Source organism: Pogona vitticeps, chromosome 3, assembly GCF_051106095.1.
Source record: "Pogona vitticeps strain Pit_001003342236 chromosome 3, PviZW2.1, whole genome shotgun sequence".
Classification (NCBI taxonomy): Eukaryota; Metazoa; Chordata; class Lepidosauria; order Squamata; family Agamidae; genus Pogona; species Pogona vitticeps.
In genome coordinates, this window is record NC_135785.1 from 48,411,927 (window position 1) to 48,425,595 (window position 13,669).

At 42.0% G+C, this 13,669-nt stretch overlaps 1 protein-coding gene across 1 annotated transcript in view; it reads left to right on the forward strand.

The window, feature by feature from the left end:
- Positions 1-8,351: 8,351 nt before the first annotated feature.
- The window catches only part of ARMC8 (armadillo repeat containing 8), a 142,187-nt gene continuing 136,869 nt past the window's right edge, over positions 8,352-13,669 (forward strand). Inside the window, exon 1 of the mRNA XM_078389349.1 lies at positions 8,352-12,994. The gene's annotated coding sequence lies outside the window, so the exon portion shown is untranslated. The remainder of the gene's footprint in view (positions 12,995-13,669) is intronic.

Genomic DNA, 13,669 nt, shown 5'->3' on the forward strand with positions numbered 1-13,669 from the left:
TGAGTAGAAATGTACATTTGAATAGTCTGGGGGACAGGCATATACAGTGGTGCCTCGCTTAGCAATTGCCCGTTTAACGATGTATTCGCTTAGCGATGAGGTTTTTGGAGCGATTTTGCGCTCTGTTTAGCGATGTTCCCTATGGGGAAATTTCGCATAGCGATGTTCGGGACCTTGCCTCGCTTAGCAATGACAGTTTAGGTCCCCCTGTTTCGCTTAGCGATGTCCGTTTTCCCTGTTTTTAAAGTGTCTTAAAATGTTCAAAAACTTTTAAATGCTTGGGTTTGACAGCTGTCAAACCTACAGTTCTTCAGCATGGTCTTCTGTGAATGCACACAAAAAGGGTTAAGTCAGCGCCAGCGTCGGTCTCTTCGGAATGTTCCAGAGCTCTGCAAAGAGAAACATTGTTTGAGATTACCCATATTGCGCATGCTCCACCCGCCCAAACCTCAGTTCCATTTCTCCGCCGTGTGAAGTGGTTCCTTGTTGTTCTAGCTGTTATTTTCGGCTTGGTTTTTTTCTGGATATTTTTGACCTCGGCACGTTTCCTGACTTTGCTTACTGCTTTGCGGACTTTGGTGTGGTGTTTTGGCTCTTATTCGGCTGTTTCGCGTGAGTTTTCCGCTTTCCCGCCTTTTTTACCGGTCGCGTCCCAGTCCCAGGGGCTTTTGCCTATGCCCCCCCACCTTCTGGACCCTTTAGCCGCTGTGTCGTTTGCTCGGGGAAGATCCCCTATCACAACAGGCACGACACTTCTCTTTTTTGTTTGGTGGAATCTCATTTGCCCCAGAACTGTCAGCATTGTAAAGCTTTTACTAAAGCGGCTTTGAAAGCAAGGCAGCAAAGACTAAGACTGCATTTGTGGGGATCGGCTTTGTCGGCTTCCAAGCCTTCTGCTATGGAGCTCCCGTTGCCCGCTTCCAACCCCCAAGGTGAGGGGAGCTCTCTCCAGTTGCCTGAGCCTACCCCTTCCGAAGTACCTGCCCCTAAACCAACAAAGAAGACATCTAAGAAATCTTCTTCTACAAAGGCTGCTCCTGTTAAATCTACGAAGCAGCCCAAGGTTAAACAGCCTGCCACAAACAAGTTTTCCACCCAGCATTTGCCATCTGCTTCGTCCTCCCTTCCATCTCCGATCTTAGAGGACTCGCCTGTGGATAAAGATTCCATGTCGGAGGCGGCTCGCTCGCTCCCTCCTAGGCAATCTGAGCCGGTGTTACCCCTTGGCATTTCGTCTCCTACGCCAAGTCAGCTTGCTCAAGTCACTGCAAGCGTGGGTTCAGCCCCTCTCAGCCCTGTGTCATTCGGGTGGGTGTCTTCGGCTCACTCTGTCTCTCCTACCCCTTTGTGGGCTAGTTTGCCGCCGGCGAAGAAAAAGAAGAAAAGGCATGTCTCCTGTGATCGACGTCGATCCAGTCATAAGGAGGGCAAGGATCGACATCGCCATTCTTGACGACGGCACCGCTCCATGTCGGAGGACTGCACCTCTTCTAGCTCCAGGCACAGGAGGCATAAGCGACACCGTAGACGTCGATCTTCCACTTCCTCGTTGACGTCGTCAGATCGGCGCCATCGGCATCATCGCATCAAATATGTCTATCTCTCCTCTTCATCGGGATCTACTCCCCCTCGCAAACATCGACGTCAGCACAGGCACGACGTCAACAAGCTTCCTCAACCGGCCTCCCTTCCACCTAAGCCAAATGAACCGCCTTCTCTTCCTCCGCCTGCGACTGCTGAGTTACCGCCTCAGCAACACCCTGCTCCTCCTCCTGCCATCAACGTCGATCCTCCACATTGAAAGAGGATGCGTGAAGTCTCTTCAGACGACGAACCACCATTCTCTTCTCAACCTTCTTATTTTGAAGGTGAAATGCCTCAGCGTCCTAAATCTGACGAATTGCCAGTGGGAGAGACGGTCAAATCTGATACTGGGGACCCGCATGACTCTTCTCCATCTGAAGATTTTTCGTCGTACTCCCAGATGTTATCCAGGCTGGCAAAAACCCTTAAGCTACGTGTGGATGAGCCAGCACCCCCAGAAGAGCATCTTATATTCGGAGACATTACCAAGGAGCGTAACCCGCCTCCTAGTCTGTCCTACTTACCTGCTTTACTGAAAATCATTCAGGAGCTCTGGGATCATCCTTCAGCTTCAGGTCCCTTGCCCAGACGTACTGAGAACATGTATAAGATCATTGGGGATGATGCCAAGTTTCTATTAAAGCATCCCATCCCAAATTCGCTAATTGTGGAGACCAGCTGCACAAAACCTTCTGGGAGAGCCCATGTCATACCCACTAATAAAGAAGGAAAGAAACTGGAAATAATAGGTAGAAGGATCTAATCTCTCATTTGTTTCATGCTCCGAGTAGCTAACTACCAAACTGCCTTAGGAGCTTACCAGAAGCAGTTGTGGTTGAAGATCCTTCCAGGTCTGCAGCTGTTGCCCGAGGATGTTAAACAAGGCTACCTCAATACTTTTGAGGAAGCCCAAACTGTCTCAAAACATCAGAGAATTGCTACACGGCACTCGGTTGACGCTGCAGCCCGAATTCTCGTTTCTTCTGTCACTCTCCGTAGGCATGCGTGGCTTCGTTCGGCCAACATCCTTGATGATGTGAAGACTAAGATAGAAGATTTACCCTTTGATGCTTCAGGTCTGTTTAGTGAAAAGACAGACGGTCACCTTGAGGAATTGCATAAAGCCAAAAAGACAGCCAAATCGTATTACATTCAGCCTCAACCAAAGTTTAATAGATATCAATGGAAGAAACCCTCCAACCAGTTTAACCAGCCACAGCAATTCAGGCAGTTTAAAACTCAGTCTCAACCCAGATCTTCACAAGGCGCTTCCTCCACCTCTACCTGTCGCAGCCAATCTTCTCAACAATGTCAATCATATAAGACCCCTGCTAAAAGCATAAGCAGTATCTTTGACTCGCCGGATCCTCTTCCAATTCCCGCTCCCGTGGCAAGGCTACAACCATTCTATTCAAACTGGTTCACCATCACAACCGACTCATGGGTTCTTCGCATTGTCCGTTCCGGCTATCGCATGGAATTTATCGAATATTCTCCTCTAGGTCTCGTAGAACATACTTCATTCAACCCTGCCTTAGAGGAGGAAGTTCATTCATTACTAGGAAAGCATGCCATTCAAAAGGTTCCCAAAAGAGACATTTTAAACGGCTTTTATTCAAGATATTTCGCCGTTCCCAAAAAAGGTGGAGGCATAAGACCCATAATGGACCTAAGAATACTAAATACTTACTTTCGCCCTCGCAGATTTCGCATGGTAACCTTAGAGTCCATCATCCACCTACTAAAGCAAGGCGATTGGTTCATGGTCATAGACTTGAAAGACGCGTATTTTCACATTTCAATTCATCCCAAACATCGCAAATTCCTCAGGTTTATTTTTCAGGACACCATTTATCAGTACCTGGCCCTCCCGTTCGGCCTTGCGACGGCCCCCAGGACATTCACGAAATGCATGGCCCCGGTTGCAGCTTACCTGAGACTGCACGGGGTTCGTGTATTCCCTTACATTGACAATTGGCTGGTTGTCGCACCCTCCAGACACAAAGCCTTGAAGGACACAAGATTCACTCTTCATGTACTTCAGAACTTGGGCCTCCAAATAAATTACAAAAAATTGCATCTCGTCCCCTCTCAAACTGTGAACTACATAGATGCTACCTTAGATGCTACCGAGGGCCGCATATTTCTTCCTCAAGAACGCATAGAGAAGATCATACACGCCGTAAGGAATTTCAAGGCAGGGGCGACGGTGACCACCCTACATGCTCAACACTTACTCGGTCTGATGGCCTTGACAACGCTGGGCCTGGCTCATGCACGGCTCAAGCTCAGATCCTTGCAAGTGTGGCTGTTAGCTCTTTTCAATCCTCTCAAACATCACCAAGAGCGGCGTCTCCGAGTTACGCCAGAGCTAGCACGTCAGCTGCAGTGGTGGACGTTTGCCCCTCACCTTCAAGTAGGGCGCCCCTTCTGCCCTCTTCAATTATCTGCCCAGGTGACCACAGATGCAAGCCCCACAGGTTGGGGGGCACATTGCAGCCCACATCGTGTTCATGCCTTGTGGTCTCCCCAAGAACAGAACTTTCATATCAACCATCTGGAAATTCTAGCCGTCATCAAGGCTTTGAAGACATTTCTCCCCCTAGTGCGTGGTTGTGGTGTTCAAATAGTCACAGACAACACCACGGCCATGCACTACATAAACAAGCAGGGGGGCACACACTCCCACTCCCTTCTGTTTCTAACAGTAACACTCTGGGAATGGTGCTACTGTCATAATGTCTTTCTAGTAGCTGTCCATGTATCCACGGAGGACAATGTTCTGGCTGACGAACTCAGTCGCTGCAATGCTCAGATGCATGAATGGGAATTGAACTCACAGGTTTTTCGCGACCTGTGCCGCCGTTGGGGCACACCGTTGGTGGACGTCTTTGCCAGCCAAGTCAATAAGAAATGTCCCCTCTACGCCTCCAGGGTGGGTCGGGGATTGCACTCATTGGGAGACACCTTCATGATTCCCTGGACTATGGGACTTCTTTATCTCTTCCCCCCCCCGCTTCCCCTGGTACAGAGGACTCTGGTGAAACTTCAGCAAGAGTTGGCTGACGCGATCCTTGTGGCTCCCCTCTGGCCTCGGCAGTCCTGGTTCCCAACCTTGACATCGCTGGCAGTGGATTCCGTGACACTACCAATCTTTCCAGCTCTTCTAACTCAGGACGGGGGCAAAATCTTCCACCCCGATCTGCAGACACTTCATGTTGCAGCGTGGAGGATATTCCCGAAATAAAAGAAGTTTTAGATAAATCTAGGAAAGCCTCTACTTTGTTGCTTTATGCATATAAGTGGAAGAGTTTTCTCAAATTCGCTGAGTCCCGAGGTCTCCCCGTCCAGTTGACCTCTCTACCCTGTTACTGTTTTTACGTTATTTGTTCGATTTCCAGTTTATCTGTTTCTACCATGAAAGTTTATATCGCCGCCATCATTTCCTTTCAGCCTCAGGGATCTCCTGCCTCTCGTTTATTTTCACATCCTACAGTCAAGGCATTTCTTAAAGGACTTGTTCATCTCCTACCCCCAGTACGGTGGCCCCTGCCACAATGGTCTCTCCACCTGGTTCTCCAATCCCTCATGCGACCTCCTTTTGAACCATCAGCTTCTTGTGACTTGAAATTACTATCGTTCAAAGTTTTGTTTTTGGTTGTGATTACTTCTGCCCGCAGAGCCAGCGAATTAGCTGCACTTTGAGCGGATTAGCCCTTTTTGCAATTTTTTCTGGATAAAGTAGTGTTGCACACCGATGTCTCTTTCCTTCCCAAGGTGGTTTCGGACTTTCATCTAAACCAACCTCTTATTCTACCCACCCTTTTTGCTAATCCTACCACTGAGACAGAGCGCATGCTCCACACTCTGGATGTTAAACGAGCCCTGGCCTTTTATGTCTCAAGGACTAAAGAGTTTCGATCCTCTCCAAAACTGTTCCTTTGTTTCTCTGGTCAGAAGAAAGGTCTGCCGGCATCTCCTTCATCACTTTCACGATGGGTTGTCTCCACCATTTTCCTGGCATATGAACTTCGACATCTAACACTTCCTGAGGGTTTAAGGGCTCACTCCACAAGAGCAGTCGCCTCATCCACGGCCCTTCTACGTGGCGTTGACCTATCTGATATCTGCAGAACTGCCACCTGGTCTCAAGCGTCCACCTTTATCACCCATTACAGATTGGACGTGAGGGCCAAAAGGGAGACTAAATTTGGGAGAGCTGTTCTGGCATCCGCCCTTCAGTGACGACCCTCCTTCTGGTGAGTTAGCTCGCTAGTCACCCTTTTTGTGTGCATTCACAGAAGACCACGCTGAAGAAAATGGGGTTACTTACCTGTAACCATGGTTCTTCAAGTGGTCATTCTGTGAATTCACACAATCCCGCCTGGCCTCCCCACTTTCTGTCACTGGTGAGCATACTTCATCCTTCTTAGAAGTGGAAAAATGGAACTGAGGTTTGGGTGGGCGGAGCATGCGCAGTATTGGTAATCTCAAACAATGTTTCTCTTTGCAGAGCTCTGGAACATTCCGAAGGGACCGACGCTGGCGCTGACTTAACCCTTTTTCTGTGAATTCACAGAATGACCACTCGAAGAACCATGGTTACAGGTAAGTAACCCCATTTTCAATGCATTCCAATGGGGGGAAAAATTCACCAAAAATTAATGAAGAGTCAGAATAAAGTCAAATTAAGTTTGCAAAGGTTTTACAAGGTGCACTAACGATTCCAAGCATTTAAAACAGTTTTGAACATTTTAAGACACTTTAAAAATAGCGAAGACGGACCTGTGAAAACCATTGAAATGCATTGAATAGGCTTCAATGCATTCCAATGGGGGAAACATTGTTTCGCTTAGCGATGTTTCCTATGGCGATTTTCGCTTAAGGACGGTAATCTGTTCCCATTGGAACGGATTATCCGGTTTTCAATGCATTCCTATGGGAAATGGTGTTTCGCTTAGCGATGTTTTCCCATAGCAATGTTTTTTGGGAACCAATTAACATCGTTAAGTGAGGCACCACTGTATTTCATTTCAACTGAATGTATTTCCCTCTTAAACTAGATTTGATAATGGTTTCCAGGATTCTGCTTTAAACTAAACTTAAGAAGAATATCATTTTTCACATAGGGCAATGCAGGAGGTATTTGCAAACTGAGTTTCAATATATTTTTAAAGTACAGTGCTGGCATAACCTCTATATGGAGTTCTTGTTGCTAACGAACGAACAAGTGAATCTTGCATCTCTAATATAGACAAACATCAGGAATGATATCTAACTAGAAACAAGTGAGGATACATATATATGTAATATATATTATTTTTATAAAAATAAAAAAAAATGTACCTATCAGTAGTTTGCATGGAGATATATTAAATGATCTGACTTTTTCAGATAGACATGCATGTTCTGAAGCACATGCCTCAAGTCTAATTTTAGTTATGAAGAACACCCAACCATTTTCAGTTGATTTTGCTTGTACTTAAATGAAAAGCCAAAATCAGACATTAATAGTGATGTTTAGATGTACTTAGTATCTGCACTTATCCATAGTTGTTTCTTATAAAATGTTTAGATAGTGATTCCTGAACCAATCCAAAGGCTTTCAAACCTGCCCATCACCCTTTCCACTCAGTGCCTTTTTCTCTTCTTCAGTCCAGGCTCCACATTATTCACATATCTTTGTGATTTCAAATTGCTTGCAACTTTGTAAAGTTGGGACTCTTACACACTTACCTTGCCATGTTCCCTGCTACGCTAGTTAAGTAGAGCAAACTGAGTATAAACTGTTTATAGTCACAGATCAATCTTCAGAAGAATATAGCTCATCATAGTATCCTGGCATTGGATATGTACCACAATCCTGGAATGTACCACAATCCTCCTCATCCCCCCAGATGTTTGAAGTCCTGGGATCCCAGTAGACCAATGGTTCCCAACCTTGAGTTCCCAGATGTTCTTGGACTAAAACTCCCAGAAGCCTTCATCATTAGCCGTGCTGGCTAGGATTTCTGAGAATTGTAGACCAAGAACACCTGGGGAACCAAGGTTGGGAAGCACTGTAGTAAATGTTGGGAGCAATGCCTGGACCAAGTCTTAGGCTGGTCTGAGACAGAACCTAGTGCCCTGATCTTAAAGATAAGCTCCATATAAAAACATTACTGTAGGGTAAGAATACAAGGCTATGATAAATGACAGCTAATTTTTCAGTTTGTGAAGATGACTGACGCATTGGTTATAAAATTAAGGCTGAAATCCTGTTGCACGGCATAGTGTAAAGTTACACCAGACGTTTACAGGATATTACATGTAGGCAGTCTGTATTGCACAGTTGATCAGACAATTCACAGCACAACTAGTGTAATGCAACTGTGGAACTAGTTGAATATTACTTCCTCCTTAATGCAGTTTTCATTATGGTGCAGTACACTGCTGCTTCTATTGTGAACTTGCAGTTATGCAAAAAAGTTTCAACCATAATTTGTTAAAAGTTACATGTAGCCTCTGAAGCTACCTAACCATCCAAAAACAGAACCAGGAAATACCCAGCCTAGAAAGTACTGTAGCCTGCAAGTCTTATTTCTCTTGAGACAGTATGAAACTATTCACCTTACTATATCAAGACAGCTGACCACTTGGTCTGGAAGGCAATCAAATTGTAGAAAAGCGGAAAGTTGATTTGATATTGCAACATGAATAGATTGGATGTCAGTACATTTTATGTTCTCCCCTTTTTTCTCCCCCCTTTACCTTCTGTACCCCTTACCTTATCCCAAGTTGTTAATTAAAAAAAGACAGCTGACCACTTGGATGGACTAGACCTTTTGAATAATAATAAAAGCCCTTATGATAACACTCAGAACCCCAGAAGGAGCACAACTATCAGCTACAAAATTTGGCTTAATTTTGGACCACACATGTGTTCTCTGTTCTCTACCCCACCATTTAAAATATAAAAAAGTGGTTGGCACGTAGACACCATTTGAAGAGTACTAAGGGCACAGCAGACTGTTCAGAGAAAGTCCCTATTTTAAAGAAATGCAGTATTTTAAATAAACAAAGCATTACTTATCCAAACCAAGTGCAGTGCATGTTTCTTAACACAAAAGTCCTTCTGACTGAGGCCATTTTTTGCTTTATTGGATGTAGAATTTCTCTAGATACCTTTTCCTGACTTACATTCATTGCAATAAATGTATCAAATGGAGAATTATGTAACCATCCTTACACACTAGGCATAGCTGGGATTTGTGCATAATGCTACACAATGAAAAATATACAGTCTTTATTTCTCTTGCAGAAAAAGTGTTTTTTAACAATTTCCTTTTTAAAATATGTTTTACAGAAGATGGTAACAAAAATTAAGTAGGCAGGAATTAGTGAAATTGATTCAGTTGGAAGATATATATGGTACACTTTATGCATATTTACTTACAAACAAGTATCGGTAGAACTTAGACTTTTTAGCCATAAAAATCAATGAAAATTTTGCCATAAGAAATTTCTAAACCATTGATCTCAGTGTGTTTATTCAAAGTATAACAAGTCAGAATGAAACCCAATTTATTTAATGGGCCTATCTCCTTAATAAGTGGGCATCTCTAGAAATGTGAAAGATATTTTAGTTTGATAATATCAAACTAGATAAAAAATAACTCTTCTGCATAAGGCACAGGAAATATGGGAAGCAGAACTAGATACCATTCCAGCTTTCAAGAACTACTGGATAGCTCAGTGGTTTAGGCATCTGGCTGCAGAGCCAAAGGTTGGGAGTTTGATTCCGCTTTGGGCCTCCTTAAAAGGGACTGGTCTTGATGATCTATAGGGTCCCTTTCAGCTCTTCAGTTCTAAAATCATCATCCTTATTAATTATTCACTAGCTATCAAAGTCTGCAGCCTACTTTTGCAAAAGTATTAAAAGAGGTGGTAATTTCTGTGACATATAAAGCTGGTTATTCTTTTACTGTATTTAAAAAAAATTGAGATACAATAAATTAATTCTTGCCTTGAGGGGAAAAATGAGGAACACTATTTTTTTAAAAAAATTTAATTACAAAAAGAAAAATACAAAGTAAATAGCTATGGTAAAGCCCTGACCAACACAAGTGAACTTTGAAAACTGCTTTGATCAAGTTTCATATCTTTTTTGACATCTTTGAATTCCAACGAATCATAACACATAATAATAATAATAATAATAATGAGGCACATTAAGATACATGAATAAACATTAGTTACAAGGATTGCTCCTAATTGTTTCATTTTCATAGTTTCTGTGCTCTTTAAAAATATTCTTTTGCATAGACAGCACTGTGGCCTTTAAAGATATTAAACCCACCTATTTTGGCATTGTGGATAGTCTTTTTGGTCTTTGAAGGCTGCACATTTTAAGCTAAGCACAAGAAGCTCTTGGAGCTGTCTTTGAATAGCTTCCATTAAATTTGGATAGTCAAGTTTTATCCTACAAAATAATAATAAAATTCCTAGCAATGCATCTGATGTTGGAATTTAGCTCAGCTGTATGTCCTTTGCACAATACTGCCCCTTACTGGCAGCTCAAAGTATAAATTTCTGTTAGCAGGCAGACTCATTTTGAAAAAGTCAACACTGGGTAAAAATTTGGCAATAATTATAGTAAATTCTTTTTTTTTTCTAGCCAAGTCTCTTTCATACCCACCTCAACCAATGGAAGACAGATTTTGCTGCAGTGGGCATGAATGGGCATGGGTTAATAACAAAGTACAGTATTGCTCAAGCCCTTCATTCAAAAGAATTTCTACAATACTGTATAGCAAAACTGAATTATCCTAACTGCTTTCATATGAGGTAGGTGGTGTTACTGCCATACTTCAGACAATAAAACTGATATATAGCATAAGAGCAGATAAAAAACATTTCAGAATCTACAGATTTTCATCCAAAATTAAAAGTATTTGGTTTGCATAGAAATATCCAACAGGTTGCACTAGAGGTGAACAGCAGAACTGGGAATAAAATAGAAGGAACCTAACTAAGTTATGGTGCATAACTAACTTAGTTATGCAAGAGCAGTGTTAGATCAAGTGGGATAAAATATCCTGTGACAACAAACATTACAATGCAGAGCACTCACCATAATCTGATATAATTTCTCAGCATCTCACTTCTAGTCAAATTAGTGCTAATATTAGTGGTGACCAATAGATTACCTGTTATACCATTATTAATTAAAATGATCTTCACTTCTGCCTCACTTCTTTCAAGAATAAGAGATGCTTATAACGGCTTCTGCTATTTATTTGATGGAAAGTAAGATAAGGCAGCAGGGTTAATAATTACTGATTTTAGAATTTAGGAGCGGCTAAAGGAGTGTACTGAATTATTTACGTCTTGGCCATCAGTAGTACGAACTACAGTATTCTTCACTGGGTTCAGAGTTACATGGAAAGCTCCTTGGAGCCTCCGAAGCTTTGGAACCATTTAAGCAAAACCTGTATATAAAATGGTGATTTATCCAGATTATGTGGTGCGTTTATAAAGAAGATGATGGTAACCAAAATAATTCATAACTAGAGAAGCACTTAAAAGCTCAAAGCCCAACTCATACATGTGGAATACATCAGTAACTAAAATGGAACAAGTAGTTTAAGCCAAAATAATGTGTTGAATGAAGAAGGCATGTACGTGCCAGTTCTATTAAAAATGAGGCTGTATTTTATCACTCCCTTATTGCTTGCACTGTAATATGCATCAACTGACACATCACTGAAAACCTTTCTGTAATCAAAGGTACTGATAACATATGTCAGATTTTTAGTACTGAACTGCAAAGCTGATGTAAATGCTGATATACAATCCAATACACTGGGGAAATGAGCAGAAAATTTAGCATTTTTTCCTTTAAAGACAGAATTTAGTTGAGGTTTGGTAGTGCCAAAATCATAAATTTATACAGTATATCTTTCTTTAAGGAAGATCCATGCACCTAATCCATACAAACACAATATGTAGGTGAACAAAATTAATAACATGTGATTTATAATTAAGGTTTCCTAAAATTACTTTGTAAACAGCTTAAGTTTCAGAGTTGTCTGTACTTATAGGTCAGACCTATATAGTAATGTTTAGAGACAGACTATGCATTACCAATATTTAAAAGGCAAATTAATTAATTACAGTATTATAGAAGACATTACAACAGGGTAGTATTCCTAAAATAAGGGCAAATGCTGGAAAGGAAACCTGCTAAATGGGCACAGGGTCTTACTGAAAAAGCCTGTGCTCATTATCTTGCTAATTCCAAATATCTAGGATTTTGCTGAAGTTACTAAGTAGTATGAAAAAGGCACTATGTATGTTAGCAGCCTTGTACTAAGTCAGATCATTGGTCCATCTAGCTGAGTATTATTTGCTCTCTGATACCCTTTTTCCATGGTTTCAGAAAGAAGACCTATATGGAAACTTGAGACTTTTTGCATGCAGGATGTGTCATGCCACAGTGCGACAACAGTTCCCCTAAACGGGATAACAGATTAGTTACATTAGAAATAGTACAGCCAATTTTCTAGTCTAGCAGGGATTCTGTCAGGAATGCTCTTCATCAAAAAAACAAGTTAAAAAACTCTTGCACCCTAATAAGAATCACACTCTAGATAAGGCAGATCCTCAGATATAATCTGATCACTACTATGTATGTACTAGAGCTGAGTGTACATGAAGGTAAATGTGTACTTTGCCTTACAGTATTATCCCTGCAGATATGCAAGTATTTCAGAGCTACAGTATATGCCTCAGACATCAGACATGCAAACAGTTTATGTTATTTCCTAACAAGCCAAACAACAGCAACGAAAAATAAATCCAATTTAATTTGTCATATGCAGACTGAGGCAAGTCTTTTTAATGGTCTCTGTGATTCGCACACATGTTGTTGTTTTTTTGCCTGCACAGAACACTACTTAACACCAATGTCAAGTTTCAGGAAGACATCCTGACCCCAAGCAACTTCTCAGAAGAAGGCAATGACTGGTGGGACCCAGATTCTGACAGGCCTCTCACTTCCCAATCGGAAACAGATCCAATGGACACAACTTTGTTGGACTGAGGGCTTCCTGTGATTGTCACTGCCAGCACCTGCACTCAAGCAAAAGTGCTGAGTTGTACAACCACAGAGTGAAGAGTGCTACCTTGAGTCCTGCCTTCCTGACACCAAAAGCTATGTCAGCCTCAGAGGTGAAGCAACCAATTCCTTTGGCCTCAATGTGTTCAGCTTCTGTCAAGCCAGCTTGTTCCAGTCGTGAAGGAGGACATCAAAAGTTGTCAGAGACTACAACTGAAGTTTTGCCTGTGGGTGTGTTTAAGAATGCCCTGGAGTCTATTCTGACTGTTCCTCCAGAGAATCCATTTCTGTCTTCAGCCATTTTTGCCAAAGGTAAAGCTTGATTGTTGATCGGCTTTTCTTCCCCTTTAATAAAATATGTTCACAAACCTCCTACAAATTGATTACCTCTGTGGCTGATGACCTGCTAAACAACAACAAAAAAGACACCCCAAGTGTCTATGTAAGGTATTTTAGTGCTGCAGACAGTACACCTTTTAAATAGATCAACAGAAGGCATAAACTTGTAGAGAAACTAACATTTTTTCAGGGTGGAGAGGAATAAGAATAAAACAACTTATGAACAAAGAAGGAGGTAGGCTACTTACTATTTTTAGAAAGCAGAAAGTAGAATAAAGTTCTGGAGTGTTCTCTTTTGCTCCTTGACTGGTGGGCAGGACTGAGGGGACCATTAGTGACAATTAGTACTTGCATATTAGGAGTAGGGGAGGACAATTTTTGTCTTAAGGCTGTTGAGCTTGGGTGCTCTGTACAGGCAAAAAATCCATGTGTGTAAATTCACAGAGTCACAGGTAAGTAACCAGCCCTTTTCCTGTTATGGGTGCATTGCTTCTAGATATAGAATCAGTATATTATCTGGTGAGACTCTAAGAATAGGTTCTGGAAACATCTTTGCACGCAATTTTACCTCTTCAACAAGGTAAGTTAAATTGTTTATGCTGTCTTTTATTTAGTTCAAAAGTGGAACTATGACATTGCTGTAGTATA